This window comes from Bison bison, unplaced genomic scaffold (assembly GCF_000754665.1).
Source record: "Bison bison bison isolate TAMUID 2011002044 unplaced genomic scaffold, Bison_UMD1.0 scf7180017864508, whole genome shotgun sequence".
NCBI classification, from domain to species: Eukaryota; Metazoa; Chordata; class Mammalia; order Artiodactyla; family Bovidae; genus Bison; species Bison bison.
This window is the reverse complement of record NW_011495064.1, coordinates 7413258-7429682: the sequence shown is the minus strand read 5'-3', so window position 1 is coordinate 7429682 and position 16425 is coordinate 7413258. Positions and strand designations below refer to the sequence as shown.

At 50.5% G+C, this 16425-nt stretch overlaps 1 protein-coding gene across 2 annotated transcripts in view; it reads right to left on the bottom strand.

Moving 5' to 3' along the window:
- Nucleotides 1-637, bottom strand: part of IL1R2 (interleukin 1 receptor, type II) — a 39335-nt gene extending 38698 nt beyond the window's left edge. Inside the window, exon 1 of one of the 2 annotated variants that reach the window (XM_010829657.1) lies at nt 303-637. The gene's annotated coding sequence lies outside the window, so the exon portion shown is untranslated. The remainder of the gene's footprint in view (nt 1-302) is intronic. The other variant, XM_010829656.1, reaches the window with a different exon arrangement.
- Nucleotides 638-16425: the final 15788 nt, after the last annotated feature.

The window sequence follows — 16425 nt, the reverse complement described above, 5'->3', positions numbered from 1 at the left end:
TGGCGGGCTACAGCCCAAGGGGTCACAAAAGAATCAGGACAGAGAGACTTTCACTCAGTCACTCCAATCGTAGAAAGTCCTTGGAAATCCTCTGATCCAGACCCTTTCTTGATAGATAGAGAAACTGAAACCGCAAAAGGTCCAGGTCACCTTCCCATGGGTGGGGAAGGTCACAGAGAGAGGGGAGCCCCCTGAAGGAGCCATCTGCAGTCTAGAGACATCAGGGAAGCTTCCTGAGGTTCCCTGGAGAAATGATGGAGCCCAGGCACCCTGACTCCCAGATTGAGCCCTCCCCCCCTTACCTGCTGCTCTGCAGTGCTCACCTGGAGCTTGTCTCCTGGGAAGGCTGCCAGGCCTTTCACCTTCAGTGGAAGCTCAGCGGTCGGGCAGGAATTTATATCCTCGTTGTCCAGGGATTTCCCAATCGGGCTTGCGTCCCTCCCCCGACTGGGTGGCTGTGAACACACCTTTTCCCTTCTCACTGAGAGCGCCCTCCGAGCTGCAGCTCTGGGTGTGTGATCACTCAAATGGGGAAGTGGCAAGGAAACTCTGTGAGTTTCCCTATTTTTTGTGACTCGCTAAAACTTGCGTACTTCCAGCTGCGAGGTGATTTTACAGGGATGTGTATTTTGCCCGGCCACAGTTCTGTTCAAGAGGAAAAAGAGGACTTTGGAACTTTAACCAGGGACAGAGTTGCTGTTTCCCCCATGGTGTCCTTCTGGGGGTAGAGAACCCCCACCCCCAGTCTTATGTGATGTTTAACTGTTAGTGAAGGAAGAAGGTGGTTTTTCCAAATATTTATCAGAGTTTGTGGGATTTGGCTGAGTAATCTGTACCCTGGAGGTAGAAATTCATGTCTGTGCAAGACAGATGGCGGTAACTCTCCCCTTAGGAGCAGTCCCTGGAGCTAGAAAGGACGGAGTCCCAGGGAGAGGATGAGCCTGGACCCAGGCTGGTGCTGGGGGATGGAAAGGAAAAACACCCTTCCAAATGTCCTTAAAAATCCCTGTTACTATCCTAACGGATACTTTCTGTCTGATTTATTCAGATACTGATGTTCTTAAAGGTGAAAATGCAGAAACAGAAACCTTTGTAGAGAAATCTTAGGAATTTCATACTCAGAGCAAATGGTTCAGAGTCAAAAGCACCCACTGACCCTAGTTTGATTCTTCTGCTGACAAGGAAGGTAAGGCTTCCCTGGTGGTAAAGAATCTGCCTGACAATGTAGGAGATGTGAGTTTGATCCCTGGGTTGGGAAGATTCTGCTGGAGAAGGAAATGGAAACCCACTTCAGTATTCTTGCTTGGTAAGTCCCAAGGACAGAGGAGTCTGACAGGCTACAGTCCATGGGGTCTCAAAAAGAGTTGGGCATGACTTAGCGACTGAACAACAACAAGGAAGGTAATTCTCGGGGGTCTCAACTCAGATGGGTAAATAAAATCTGAGAAAAACACCATGTTGGAGCAAGACAGAGACCTTGAGATGGTCAAATCCATCCTCCAGTTTAAAGCAGAACAAACTGAGGTCCAGGCATATGGGGTACCACAGGTGAGCTTACTGGATTAACTTAGTGTTTGTATAACTTCATGATGAGGTTCTTATGGAAGCTGTCTGTTTGTGTGAGGTGCTCAGTCATGTCTGACTCTGCGACCCCATGGACTGTAGTCCACCAGCTTCCTCTGACCATGGGATTTCCCAGGCAAGAATATTGGAGTATTGCCATTTCCTTCTCTAGGGGATCTTCCCAACCCAAGAATCAAACTTGGGTCTCCGGGAGCTGGGAATACCCACCAAAAGAGTTTATTAGGCAAAGAGTAAATGTTACACTGTATCCCTGTTTAATCTTTTTCCAAGGACCAGTTGAAAGGAGAATATTTGTTTCTGTCCCTTAACTTTAACATGGTAAGATCAAAAAGTATGCTATAAATTTGCAGTCCAGCCAAAGAAGTTCCAAGGGTGTACATTCACCCCAGCAGGTAAATCTCACCAAACACCATCATCACCCCCGGATGAAAGGCACGTCAGGAACTGAATCCTCTCCATATTGCCACTGTGGTTAGCCAAACACACGAGTCCAGCTGACCCGCCTCTTCGGGATCCTAGTCACTGAATAGCACAGGGCAGCCCACATGAATAGTGCTGAAGAGAGGAACTGAAATCAGACCATGTGTCTTTCTTTGGCCATGCTGCAGGGTAACTGCTTATCTTATGATCCATAAAGAGGAATTTACAAACCTCAGTTTTTCTATGGGAAACCTTGATCCTCAAGCCACAAGAACTGTTTGAATAGTCCTTTTAAAAAAACGAATACTTCAGGGAATTCCCTGGCAGTTGGGTGGTTAAGGGGCTTCCCTGGTGGCTCAGATGGTAAAGAACCTGCGTGACTCCAGGCTTCCACTGCAAGGGAAAACAAGTTCAGTCCATGGTTGGGAAAGTAAGATCCTGCATGCCTTGTGGCCAAAAATTAAAAAAAAAAAAAAAAAAAAAAAACTAATGCCTCAGACTCACAGCCATTCAAGCCAGTCTGCAGGGGCCGCAGCAGTGCAGGTTGCCCTCATTTTACCAGACTTTGTTTTATTTAGCAGATATTGCTTTTATTACACATTGAAGGTTTGCAGCAACCTGGGTTCGGACACATCTAGGGGTGCCACTTTTCCAATAGCATTTGCTCACTTGTGTCTGTTTCACATTTTGGCCATTCTCCACAAGTATTTCACATTTTTCATTAGTATTACAGTTGTGATGGTGATCTTTGACAGGACTATTGCAAAAAAGTGATGACCCACTGAAGGCTCACATGATGGTTAGCATTTTTTAGCAAGAAAGTATTTTTCAGTGAAGGGATGTACTTTTTTTTAGACATAATGTTATTGCATGCTTAACAGGTTACAGTAGAGTGTATTACACTTTTATATACACTGCGAAACCAAAAAAAAAAAAAAAAATCCACGTGACTCACTTTATTGCGAGATTCACATTATTGCGGAGGTCTGGAACCCACCCTGCAGTACCTCCAGGGCTTCATTTCTGCCTCCTCCTTCCCGTGCAGAGTTTCTCCACCAAGTGATGGGAAATAAACACGGCACAGCATGTTCTGTGCCATCTCGAAACCTCTGAGGTTTGAGGTGAAGGTTACCCAGGATGTTTACTGCAAGGGTTGAAGCAATGAGTCTTCATCTTTTTAGACTCAGGAGGACTTTTCAAAGTCCGTTCTGGTTCAGAAATCAGCAGCGTCCTCTGCAAACCTAGCAGCAAGATTCCCCCCCCACCTCCCTTTTCTTCCTTCCTTACAATGATGTGGAGGCAGAGGTTGGAGGTGATGAGAGGGGAGCTGGAGGCAAGGATGCTGTGGCTTGGCCACTGTGATGTGTATTACAACATGGGCTACTGGTCCCCAGTTTAATGGGACAGCCTCTGCCATAGTATCCCCATAGACCCACTCATTCTTTTCTATATAGTTTTATTTATTCATTTATTTTGGGTTGTGCTGGGTCTTCGGTGCTTTGTGAGGGCTTTCTTTAGTTGCAGTGAGCAGGGGCTCCTCTCCAGTTGTGGCACACAGGCTTCTCATTGCAGTGGCTCCTCTTGTTGCAGAGCACAGGCTCTCAGGTGCACGGGCTTCAGTAGCTGTGGTGCATGGGCTCAGTAGTTGCAGTTCCCAGGATCCAGAGGACAAGTTCAATAGTTGTGGCACACAGGTTCAGTTGCTCCGCGGCATGTGGAATCTTCCCAGATCAGGGATCGAACCCGTTTCCCCTGCATTGGCAGGCAGCTTCTTACCCATTGTGCCACCAGGGGAGTCTCACTCATTCCTATCAGATCAGAGTTCTTTCATTTTGATTCAAGAAAATACGGTCATCAAATCCACAGGATTGATTTAGTAATCAGACCCCGTAAAACTGAAAATTCTAAGGCCTGCTCTGGTCAGCGGGACAATTACAGAAAAAAAAACTCTATGTCTTATTCACAGAGGCAGGAGAAAAATCATTCCCTTCCGATAAATACTTTACAAGTTAGCAAACTAAGAATGAAAATATATACTGCAAACAGGCTTCCTCCTCCTCCGCTACGAAAAGAGAGGGCTGAGTTCAGTGAGTGCTGTTATTAGTTTACTTCATCTGCTATATTAAGTCATCAACAACTACGGCTAAAAAAAAACCATCTGATCTTCTAACCGCTCTGGAGGTCAGAAGTCCACGGTGGGTTCCAGGAGGTGGCAGTCAAGGGGTCAGCAGTGCCGCGGTCCTACTGAAGGCCCAGGGGACGCTCCTTCTCTCACCTTTCCCATCTTCCGTAGTGGTCCTCACTTCTCCCCAGCACATCACCGTCTCCTCCCTGCTCCCAGCAGCAGGCGGCCATTTTTCTTGACCTTCTCTCTCACTTTTGAGGACTCTCTTGGCTCTATTTGTGTGTGCATGCTCAGTGGCTCAGTTGTGTCCAACTTTTGGCAACCCCATGGGCTGTAGCCCGCCAGGCTCCTCTGTCCATGGGATTTCCCAGGCAAGAATACTGGAGTGGGTTGCCATTTCCTTCTCCAGGGGATCTTCCCAACCCAGGGACAGAACCCAAGTCTCCTACATCTCCTACACTGGCAAGTGGGATCTCTACCACTGAGCCACCTGGGAAGCCCCAACTCTATTGGGGGCCCACTAAAATAATCCAGGATAATCTTCCCACCTGAAAGTCCACAACTTAATGACACCCGTAAAATCCCTTTTGCTATAGAAGGTATCAAAATCACAGGTCCCAGGGAGGAGGATGCTGGCGTGTTTTGGGGACCATGGCTCACCGTCAACAAGCTCGAAGGTTCCTTTCCGTTCTCAGAGTCTGTGCCTGATGACGCTATACAGTGTGGGACACTGGTCTGCACACGTGTGGCCTGGAACAACGCGGTTCCCATCACACCTATGGGTCCAGGTTGTCTAGATGGTGTGGCTTAGAGAGAACACACAGAGCACTTGAGAGCTACAGGAGAGACTTTGTTTTGTATTCAGTTCAGAAGAGATCAGTCTTCATTGTGGAAAGGCCTGTTCTTCCCAGCTTGTCCTTGGCTTCCTCCTCCTCGCCCCGGTTTCAGAGACAGACACTCAATGGGATGAGGACACGAAGGGCCACTGCCCATTCTCCCCTCCAACCTGCCCGTGGGGCCTGGAGCATGGACAGAGGCCAGCTGGACACTGGACCCATGTCACGCTGATGCTCCCTCCCCGGGGCGCCCAGCCCAGACTCCCCGGTCCTCCTTCCACAGACCAAGCCCTCCCCCTGCGCGGGCACGGGAGGCTCCAGCAGGCCCCTCCTGCTCTGATTCGAGGCCTCCTGTCCCATAACTGTACCCCTGCCTCCCTTAACCTTACCCTCCACCTTCGGGCCAGGGACACGGGGCCAGCACTGGGGATGTGGGCGGTCCAGGAGAAGACCCCTAGAAGCCAAACCCCCAGGGCACTGCCAGGTCACTCGTGGAGGACGAGCTCTGCTCCCTGCTCAGTGGCAGGGGTAAAGAAACACTCCATTGCCTTGCAACCAGAAAGAGGAAGATCTCATCACAGAGACTTGATTTCTGTAATGAGTGACACAGGATTATTCACCGCATGGGATTCCACTGCTAAGAATCAGCCAGGCGTCCGCCCACCCAGGGTAGGAGGACGATGTGCCGCTGGCAGCCCTCCTTGCCTCCCAGTCTGGTCCAAATGGAAAGGGAAGTTTCCAGATCTTGCCTCCCCATCCCACACCACCCACCTCCTTTGGCCTTGATACCCTGCAGTCTCCACAGTCCGCCCCCACCCCCGCTCCCGCTGCATCATGGGACCCTCCTTTGCTTTCTAACAATCACAGTGACACACAGACACTTGCTCAGCTGACACCCGAGTGCCACGTTTCTGGGAAGCAGTGATGGCAGGGCCTGAGTCACCCTGCCGGCCCCGGGTGCACCCACGGCCGGCTCATGCATGTGTCACGTTACATAAGAAACCCCACCTGGGCACGGCACCTGCCAGCCCTCCCAACAGGCATGCAGGCTTCGGGCTGAGCCAGCTTTGATTTGTCGTCTTCGGGACACTCCAGCCCCCCAGGCAGGCTGTCACAGGCGGGCTCCGCAGGCTTTGGCAGCTGGAAGGAAGGCTCTGGTGCAGTGAATCACACGAAGAGATTCCTTGGTGTCCCATCAGGAGGTACCTTCCATGTGGCTCCGGTCATCCCCCTGCCCCAGCACACCCCACACTGTTACACTTGTCTCCTGAGGGCTTGTAAGGGGTCTATGACCTCGCATGGCAACAGCTGGTCTCAGTCCATGAACCCTGAGCAAGGGACCCCCTTCCTCACCTATAGAGGAAAAGGAAGGGGATACCCCTAATCTGGCATCGGAGAGACTGGCTGAGCTTGGAGGACAAGAGGCAGTGACACCCCAGCGCATAATTTATAGACTGGACAGTGCTTTTAGGAGAGAGACTTTAAAATGGATCTGAAGCTCAGAGCCAACACCACTCCCCACTGCCCATTTCTCTGCGAACCATCCTGGATTAACCAAGTCTTACATTAATCAGGTCTGTGTTTTAGCTTTGACATCTGGGGCCTCTCTGACCCTTCCGTGGACTAGCCAGTTCCTAGAGGTTCCAACCACAAACCCACAAATGTGCCTCTCAAATACAAACCAACCAGCCCAGAGCCCACACCCCAGCCACCCCCAAATGTGTTCCCTGCCATGCGCTCAGTTCCCCCCTTTGTCGTTGTTGCTATCGTTCAGTCACCCAGTCATGTCTGACTCTTTGCAACTCAATGGACTGCAGCATGCCAGGCTTCCCTGTCCTTCACCATCTCCTGGAGTTTGCTCAAACTCATGTCCGTTGAGGCGACGAGGCCATCCAACCATCTCATCCTTTGTCGTCCCCTTCTCCTCTTGCCCTCAATCTTTCCTAGCATCAGATCTTTTTCAGTGAGTCGGCTCTTCATATCAGGCGGCCAAAGTCTTGGAGCTTCAGCATCAGTCCTTCCAATGAATATTCAGGGTTGGTTTCCTATAGGATTGACTGGGTTGCTCTCCCTGCAGTCCAAGGGACTCTCAAGAGTCTTCTCCAGCACCACAGTTTGAAAGCATCAGTTCTTCAGGGAACCCATTTCTCCCCCAGATAGAACGCCTTTTGAAGCATTCCCATCTCCTCTGGGTTGAGAAAAGCAGAGCAAAACACTTTTTTCTCTATCCTGTCAGGGCTAACCCAGAGCTCAGCGAAGGCCATACCAGTATAGAGGGCATAGCAAGTGCCCCAGCTGGAGGAAGGGGGACCAAGGGTCACGGCTAGGAAGCAGAGGGCACTGGCTCAGCAAGAATCAGGGAGGCTGTGACCAAGCCCTGGGGCAGGAATTCTCAAAGTGTGGCCTGGACAACATCAGAGCATCCTGGGAGCTCGTTAGAAACGCAGATTCTGGGGACTTCCCTGGTTCAGTGGTTTGGACTCTGTGCTTTCACTGCAGGGAGCACAGGTTCAATCCCTGCTTAGGGAACTAAGATCCTGCAGGGCACATGGCGAGATCAAAAAAAATAAATACCCTAATATTCAGAGAATGCAGATTCTGAGCCCCCACCTCAGAGCATTCAATCAGAAACTAGAGGAGGGGGCTTCCCAGGTGGCTCAGTGGTAAAGAATCTGCCTGCCGATGTAGGAGACACAGGAGACATGGGTTCGATCCCTGATATGGGAAAATCCCACGTGCCACAGAGCAACTGAACTTTTGTGCCACAACTATTGCACTTGTGCTCTAGAGCTCAGGAACCGCAGCCACAGCATCACAACTGCTGAAGCCCACGTGCCTAGAGCGTGTGCTCGACGAGAAGCCGCTGCACTGAAAAGCCCATGTACCACAGCTAGAGAGTGGGCCTCCGCTCACTGCAACCAGCGAAAAGCCCGTGCGGCAACAAAGATCCAGGGCAGCCAAAAAATCAATAAATAAAATTACTTTTCCAAAAAAGAAACCAGATGAGGGACTGAACAACTGGGGCTAGGGAAACACCCCCCAACCCCCAGACGATTCTGATGTGGACAAAACTTGAGATAAGCTATTCCAGGGGTTCTCGTCTCTACTGCCCATAATAGGTGTCTGATGAATATCAATGCCAGGACACTTCCTCACCAATGAGACCTGGACAGGAGAGGTGGGGCTGGGCCAGGCAATACCTTCAAGTTCCCGCATGGTCTCTGTACCACCTGCCAGGGTTGAGAGCTGCTGCCTGAGGACTTGGACTGCTCACAACCACCAGGGCCATATCTTTAGCTCCTGCAGGGGGCAAATACCAACAAGTAAGGAAATTCCAAGCATGATTCATGGAGCACAGGTCCTAAGAAAGACACAGGTGAGGCCGGGTTGCAAGGCTTGATCAGAGGGGTCTGGCAGACAGCTGAGCTTCCAGATCTAATGGCCAGCCAGGGGGAGCAGACCCCAGATCACAGCCACTGAGCTCAGAAAAGACCCAGGTTGGAGGTGGCAGCTCATTCGTTCGTATTTGTTTTTCTAATATGTTTTTGAGCACCTGCCCCAAGTCAGGCATTATTTTCAGCCCCAAGAACTCACATTCTAGCAGAGGAAAATGACAATAATAAAGGAGTGAAAGCCTGGGACTGACATATGTACACCACTGACACTATGCATACAATAGATGACTAATGCATAGCACAGGGAACTCTACTCAATACTCTGGTGCTGCTGCTGCTGCTGCTAAGTCGCTTCAGTTGTGTCCGACTCTGTGCGACCCCATAGGCGGCAGCCCACCAGGCTTCCCCGTCCCTGGGATTCTCCAGGCAAGAACACTGGAGTGGGTTGCCATTTCCTTCTCCAATGCATGAAAGTGAAAAGTGACAGTGAAGTCGCTCAGTCGTGTCTGACTCAATACTCCATGGTGATCTAAATGGGAAGGAAATCTAGAAAAGAGGGGATCCATGTATACGTATGGCTGATTCACTTTGCTGTACAGTAGAAACACAACATTGTAAAGCAATTATAATACAAATTTTCTAAAAAAGGATTTGCTAAAAGCTCCATTTCCTGGAAAAATTGGCAGGTACTTGAGATGCTAACTGGAAAAAGAAAAATTAAAAAAACAAATTCTTTGTAAAGAAAATGTTATGTTAATGGTTCACTTTATAACAAGCGAGATGCTGGGTCAATGCCTGACACTAAGGTCCTCTGAGCAGGACAATTCCCTCCATGAGAGTCACTCATATGCCAGTTCTCGCTGGATCCAGTCTGGCAACTGGGATTCATGCATTCTCACCCGCAGAGTCTGCAGCACCTCACCTTGGGGTGTCTCAGGCTTGATCTGGCTTCACTAACCCAGTAAAGGTAGTACTGGCACTTGAAACAGGACTCGGGTGAAATGTATTCTGATTCCATCTGTACCAGAAAGGGTTGCTAAGTGAAAAATAAACAAAATTATAGAAAGTACACGTTATATATGTTGGAAAAACAGCCACGTGCCATAAAATGAGGACGCACTGATGGCAGATCATAATCAATTCTTTCTTCGGAACACTCTGTTGGCCTGGATCTATTTCCAGAGTGAACCTGACAGGCTTCCAACAGCCTTCAGTACATGCCTTTCCCCTCCGCTGGAGCTGGTGTGCTTCTCAAATCCAGGACTGAGAATCATCGGGCAGGAAATGGTCCCCTCCCTGAATCACAGGTTCATGCCTATCTTTCCAGCGGCTGGATGGAGGAGTCAGACTCCCTTCCCTAATACTCCAAGGAAGCACCACTCACCCCACAGTGGCCAGGAAGACCATGTCTTAGGATCACACACGGGCAGACCTGCCCTCCTAGGCTTGAACCCAGAGGAGTCAACCCAGGAGGGGGTGCCAAGGAATCCCACCTCCAGAGTCCGATAGCCCTGGTTAAGGGACGGGGAAGAATCCGCCAGGTTCTGTGTGATTCAGTCAATCTGCTATTAATCCTCGGGCAACTGTAGCACTCCAGGGTTTCCCCATACAGCCCCAAGTTCTGGCTCTCCAGACCCTGAAAGACAGAAGGAGGCTCTGGATCCGTTCTAACAAGCCTCAAGGAGCTGTCCAAGTTTGGGCCACTTTGAACCAAGTTCTAGTGGAACTAAGCAAACTGTTCATTGGGGCTTCTTTGGCCAGAATGCCTGGAGTTTTGTTCTTGTAGTTGAAGATTTATAGACCCACAGGTTGTCAGAGTAGGAAGAGGCTCAGTTGCCCCTGCCCAGGGAATCCCCCCGCTTTGTAGATGATAAAGACCTGTTGGTGGGATTTCACCAGGCTGAAGACTGAAGACTGAAGCTCTCCCTGGCTCTCTGAAGAGTATCCAAGCCTCACCAGCTTTGAAAACAATTCTTTGAAAAAGAAGAATGAGAGAGTTAATTCCAGATCAGGCTCAGGGCTCTCTGGGAGCAGTCAGCCACAAAGATTGACACTGAACTCCATGCCAGCCTCCCTCAGAGCCACCTCCGGGTCCTAATTCAACTTCACACCCTCAGCAAGCGTCTATACCTCCTACAGGTCTGTGACCATGAGGAGGGACCATGATAGGAGTTACTCTCTCTCCCAGGGCACCTACGAAGCTCCTAACTCTGTTCCAAGCATGTTATTTACATATTCACTTAGTTAATCATCCCAACAGCCCGGTGAGGTTAGTATTATGATGCACTGGGTTGTCCACAGAGTTCCTTCAGGTTTTCCTGTAAGATGGTACAGAAAAAAATCTGAACTTCTTGGTCAACCCAATATTATCTGTTCTGCAGATAAAGAAAATGAAGTATGCAGATGTCAAGTAACTTGTCCAAAGTAGCTCAAGTTATGGGTCGAATTCTCTTCTTCCAAAAAGATACATTGGACTCCTACCCCCCAGAGTAGCTCAGAATGTGACCATGAGGCAATCAAGTTAAAGCGAGGATATTGCGTGTCTGACTCTGTGATCCCATGGACTTCAGCCCACCAGGCTCCTCTGTCCATGGGATTCCCCGGGCAAGAATACTGGAGTGGGTTGCCGTTTCATCCTCCGAGATGAGGTCATTAGGGTGGGCCCTAATCTAATGTAATTGGTGTCCTTGTAAAAAGTGTGGACACAGAGATGGGCCCACCTGAGGGAAGACAATGTGAAAACAAAAGCAGGAGACAGCCATGTGAGTGGAAGGACACACCTTCCAGCCAAGGGAGGCCAAGGATGAGGGCCAGCGACACTGGAGGCCAGGAGAGGTAAAGAAGCACCCTCCCCTGGAGTCACCAGAGGGAACTTGAGCCTGTGAGCACTTTGATCGCTGACCTCCAGGCACCAGAATGGAGATGCTCATTGCTACAGCTCTAAACCACCCAGGAGAGTAGCTGGGGTTGGGGATGAGCCTCCACCTTGGGCCCTGTGGCTCTGGAGTCCACACTCCCAGCCCCACCACCCAGGGGCTGTAGGGGGAGCTGCCAATGTATCACAGGACACAGTCTAGCCCTCATGCCTGGGGGTGGAGGTGGCAGCCGAGAACTACCGCTGAGAAGAGATCGGCCACGTGGCTCTGATGGCCATCCACAGCCTCAGAAGATTAACACACACCAAGAAAGACAGCAAACGCCTCCAACAAGACTGAAACCACCCCCTCACTTCCCGGCGTGTAGCAACAGAACTATTCACTCCAGAATGTCACATCCCTGCAGACACGGGAGGGGTTTGTTTACCATCTCCTTTTTCTAACTTGTATTTCACTCTGCCAGTTAAGCCTATCACATTCCATCAAGAAGCGAGCAGCTCTGCTGCTCCTCCCAAAGTGGAATGAGGCCAAAGGCACCATGCCTTCCTAGGTCGGGTGGGTGAGATACCCTCTCCACACTCACCCTCCTCAAGCCCGCTCACCCCTCAGGGTTCAAGCCAGGTCCCACCTCAGCATAGCACAACGGTGGGTGCCCGATGAAAGCCCAGCCCCCTCCCTGCCCCTGGAGAAGAGTCTGTACCCTGACCCTCAACAGTCACCCAGAAACGAAGGCACAGATGCTCAAGTTGTATCAGTCACTACCTTACCTAACGCACATTTACTAAGAGTTCAAGGAGCTGAAATCTTTCCTGACGGCTCAGCGGTTAAAGAAATCTGCCTGCAATGCAGAAGACACAGGAGATGTGGGTTTGACCCCTGGGTCAGGAAGATCCCATGGCGAAGGAAATGGCAACCCACTCCAGTATTCTCGCCTGGGAAATCCCAGGGACGGAGAAGCCTGGTGGACTACAGTCCATGGGGTTGCAAAGAGTCAGACATGACTGAGCATACTACAGCTTTCTGCTGGTTAGTGGCCAGGCATGATTCCTAACCTGTCTGGGTCTGCTTTCCCCTCTGTACATCAGGACAATAACAACATCTCTCCAGGGTTGTTGCAGGGTTAAGTCAGCTTGTAGCAAAGTACCCCACAAGCGAAGCACCCACCAAATGCCAACAAGCACACCAAAACTAAGCCCAACTTATGAGCATCCCGGGTGCAAGGAACTAGCCCACAGTGCAGTGATTCACGGGACTGAAAGACCCCTGGCAGGGGGTGAGATCCCCCTGGAAACAGCACTGTGTCCCCGGGGCTGAGGAAGTGCCTGCCCACCCCCACTCCTGGCCACACCCCCAGGGCTAGGACCTGCCTCCTGCAGACGGAGGGGATTTAGGGAGCCCAGGCACCTGGCTCAACGTCGAGTCAGCCCTGCCAGGCCTCTGACCTGGTTCCTTCCAGGCCCTCCTGCCAGGTCAGGCTGGGACCTGCAGGCGCTGCTCCCTGGCTGTGCACAGGCATTCAGGTTGTGGGTGGCACAGGAGAGAGGCCAGAGCCAGGAAAAACGGGGCAAGTGCTTGCAAGGCAGTGACCTTTGTGGAAGGCAAAGTGGGGGCTGGGAGGGGTGAAATGGGCCCTGTTGGCCCAGCCACATCCCTGGGCACCTGCCAGAGTGACCCTGGTGCCTAGCCCGGCCTCTGGGGACAGGTCCACAGACCCCTGGTCCCGATGACTCATGATCAGCTCCACCAGCACCCTAGTTCCCACGAAAGGAGACAGAGAGCTGATGTTTACGAAGCCCATTTGGTGGTAGGACCAAAGGAACTTCCTGGATGGTGACATTAGCCGAGACAACTCCAAAGACCGTGACGCCGGCAGCCCCCACCACAGCCAGCTACGAGGTTACAGTAAAAGCCAGTCTAGGACCAACTCCGCCTCACACACACACAGACGTTGTTGAACTAAATGCGTTCGCTAGCCAGCAAGGACAAATGATGCTCATAGATTCTGTTCAGTAGGCTCAAGAAAGTTCTGGTGTGCTGCTGACCACCTGGCGGGAACACCCATTCAAGTCAAGGCCAAGCCAGGACTGGGTGGCTGGAACCCACCTGTGATCTGGGATGGAGTCAGGTGAGCAGGCATCATCTCTGAGGGGAGTCCGATATCCTGTTTATCAGGAGTGAAGAATGTTCATCTCAGCAGCAAGAGTCCAGGACTCGGTCAATTGTTATCAAGAGGTCACTGTTTGCACTCAGAAGATCCATTCTGACACACATCAAGAGGTCACTATTTTCCCCTCAAAGATCCATCCTGACATTCTGTTGGTTGTTGATTGCGACAGAGATGGGGCATGGCCTTTTCACTAGAAGGCCAACTGACCTTTGCCCTGACCTCTCCTGACCAGAAGGCATGCAGGCCCAGAGCACAGGTTCGTCTTAGAACCTCACCCAGACTCCCAGACGCCCATGTGGTTTCAAAGTCAGGTACCCGAGGCATGAGAGGAGGTTGGCCTAACCCCAGGGGTTCCCACCAAAGGCACAAACCTGAATCTAACCCCAGGCAGACACCAGACAGAGAGCAGGAACCTTCCACAGACGCCCTCAGCCACACTCTCCTGAAGGGTAAATAGCGAGAAACACAAAGACAGACGGAGAGCTGGTTCCGCAGAAGGAGACACGAGAGGACAACCAGATTCTATGAACAACTGCTCCATCGGGGGTCACTGCGACAAATGGGAGAACGGGCATGAGGTCTACAATTGGATAAAAATATCAGGCGAAGGCCTTCCCAGGTAGCTCGGTGGCACAGAACCCGCCTGCAATGCAGGAGACATAAGAGATGCGGGTTTGATCCCTGGGTCAAGATGATCCCCTTGGGAAGGAAATGGCAACCCACCCCAGTTTCCTTGCCTGGAGAATCCCAAGGACAGAGGAGCCTGGAAGACTGCAGCCCAAGGGGTCACAAAGAGTCGGACGTGACTGAAGCGACTTGGCACACACGCACGCATCATGTGAAGGACCTGGTTTTGATCATTTTGCTGTGGTTATATAAAAGGATTCCTTGCTTTCAGGACATAGACCCTCAAGTATTTAAGAATAAAAAGACATGCCCACAACTTACATTGTTTTTGGTACCATAACTTTTTAAATCTTAGAATATTATATATATATACGTGTATATATATATATATATATTCTTATATTAGCATATAATAGCATCACCAAATCAATGGACATGAATCTGAGCAAACTCTGGGAGACAGTGAAGGACAGGGAAGCCTGGTATGTTGCACAAAGAGTCAAATAAGACAGCGACTGAACAACAAGAATTGTTATTCACAATTTTGACAAGAATATTATTCCACATCAGTATATATCGAGCTGGCTCATTCTTTTTTACAACTGGCAGTGTTCTCTTAAATAGATGTGCCATACTGATTCAGTCGTATTGGTAGTGGGCGCTGAGGTTGTGTTCTTGGCTTTCACAAGCAATGCTGCAGGAAGAATACCTAAGGGAGACACAGTGGTGCTCACCTGAGTATCGTCAGGTCCTCTATCAACAGGAACTACATCTCAACCCAAGGACAAGTTCCTGGTTATAAAACTATCTGGTCACCTCTTCCCAGACTTCGTCAGCATTGCATCACACAACATACTCATAAATGGTTCAGGAAAAACCAACGCAAACATGCGCAAGCAAACACACACACTCATAGGGGAGACAATGGAGAAGGATAAAACAAACACAATGAAATGATTTGGAGAATCTGGATGAATCATGTGGAAGTTCTTTTTACTATTCTTGCAACTGTTTTTCTAAAGGCAAATTTATGCCAGATCATTTTTTGAAGTTAAAACTTGACACCTGTAATTCTATCCACACCTGGCTGGTCTTCTCAGCTGCTGGTGGGCCTGGCCCTCCTCCTGCAGTCCTCGATCTTCTGCACGTACCTGGGGCCACCCCACTGTGGGCAGCCAGGAAGGCTCGTGCCAGGTTCCGGAGACTGCCTGCTCGAGCAAATGGCTTTCAAGGGCTTCCAGGTCTCTGAAATTCCCAGGAACGCAAAGTGACAGGCAGGACTCCCACTCATTTTTCTTTCTTTTTTTTTGGCTGCTCCATAGCATGCGGTGGAGCACATAGCGCCCCCACCAGGGACTGAGCCCATGGCCCCTGCAGGGGAAGCACAGAATCTTAACCACTGTACTGCCAGGGAATTCCGGGACCCCACCCTCCTGAAACTTCCTCGTCTCTCCCTGCCATCAGGGCCCCGGGAAGTACCCACTGAAACTATCCCTCAAGCCTTGGGTTGCGCCCCCACCCATCACCCCCAATCTCATCCCAGCTCCAGGAATTGGGAGAAGTTCTGAGTCAGGAGTCCTCCGAGCTGGCCCTGCCCACTCTGTTTCAGGTCTGGCTGTCGGTCAGATCCAAGCTTTTGTTTCCATAAACAAAGACCACTCAGATGAGAACAAGCCAGGGCTCTTTACTCATAGCTGGTTACAGCAGGGGAGTCAGTCCCCCTCGCTTGGTTTTGGCAGACACAAAGGCAGGCGGAGGAGTGGGAAAGCTCTGTAATGGGGAAAGGGGCGCTCCAGGGATGCCTGGCTGGAGGCCGTTGCCCCCGCACTAGAAGCTGGGCATCCTCTGTGGCTGGCCAGGCACGTGTATTTGGCTTTCCCTGGCCCTAATAGGAAGCAGGGACAAAAATCAGGGCTGCTAAGACCCTCAGAAGCGTTGACTCTTTGCGACCCCATGGACTGTAGCCCATCACACTCCTCTGTCCATGGGATTCTCCAGGCAAGAATACTGCAGTGGGTTCAGTTGTCAGTTATTAATCAAGCCCTGGCCATTCGGGACCAGTCGTTTCAGGGGTTTTAGTTTGGCTGCCGGCTGGCTGCTACAGCAGTACTCTGACTTTCAACAAGGCTGACAGAGATAACAGGCTGGCTTCTGGTTGCTGCAGACTGTGGGTCCGTTTTGTTTTTATATTTATATGTTAACTTGTATTTTATAATATATATTCTGGACATTGTTCCTGCATGCGTTCAGTCTTGCATTTCCAAGATCAAAGGTGATCTCAAATTCCAAATTTCAACCCATAGCTGGAAGATTTTTAAGGAGCTAGAATGACCAGGTCCCTGAAAGGTGCCCACAGCTGGGTTATCCAGCCAAAGATACTGCAGCGTGAGCCCCA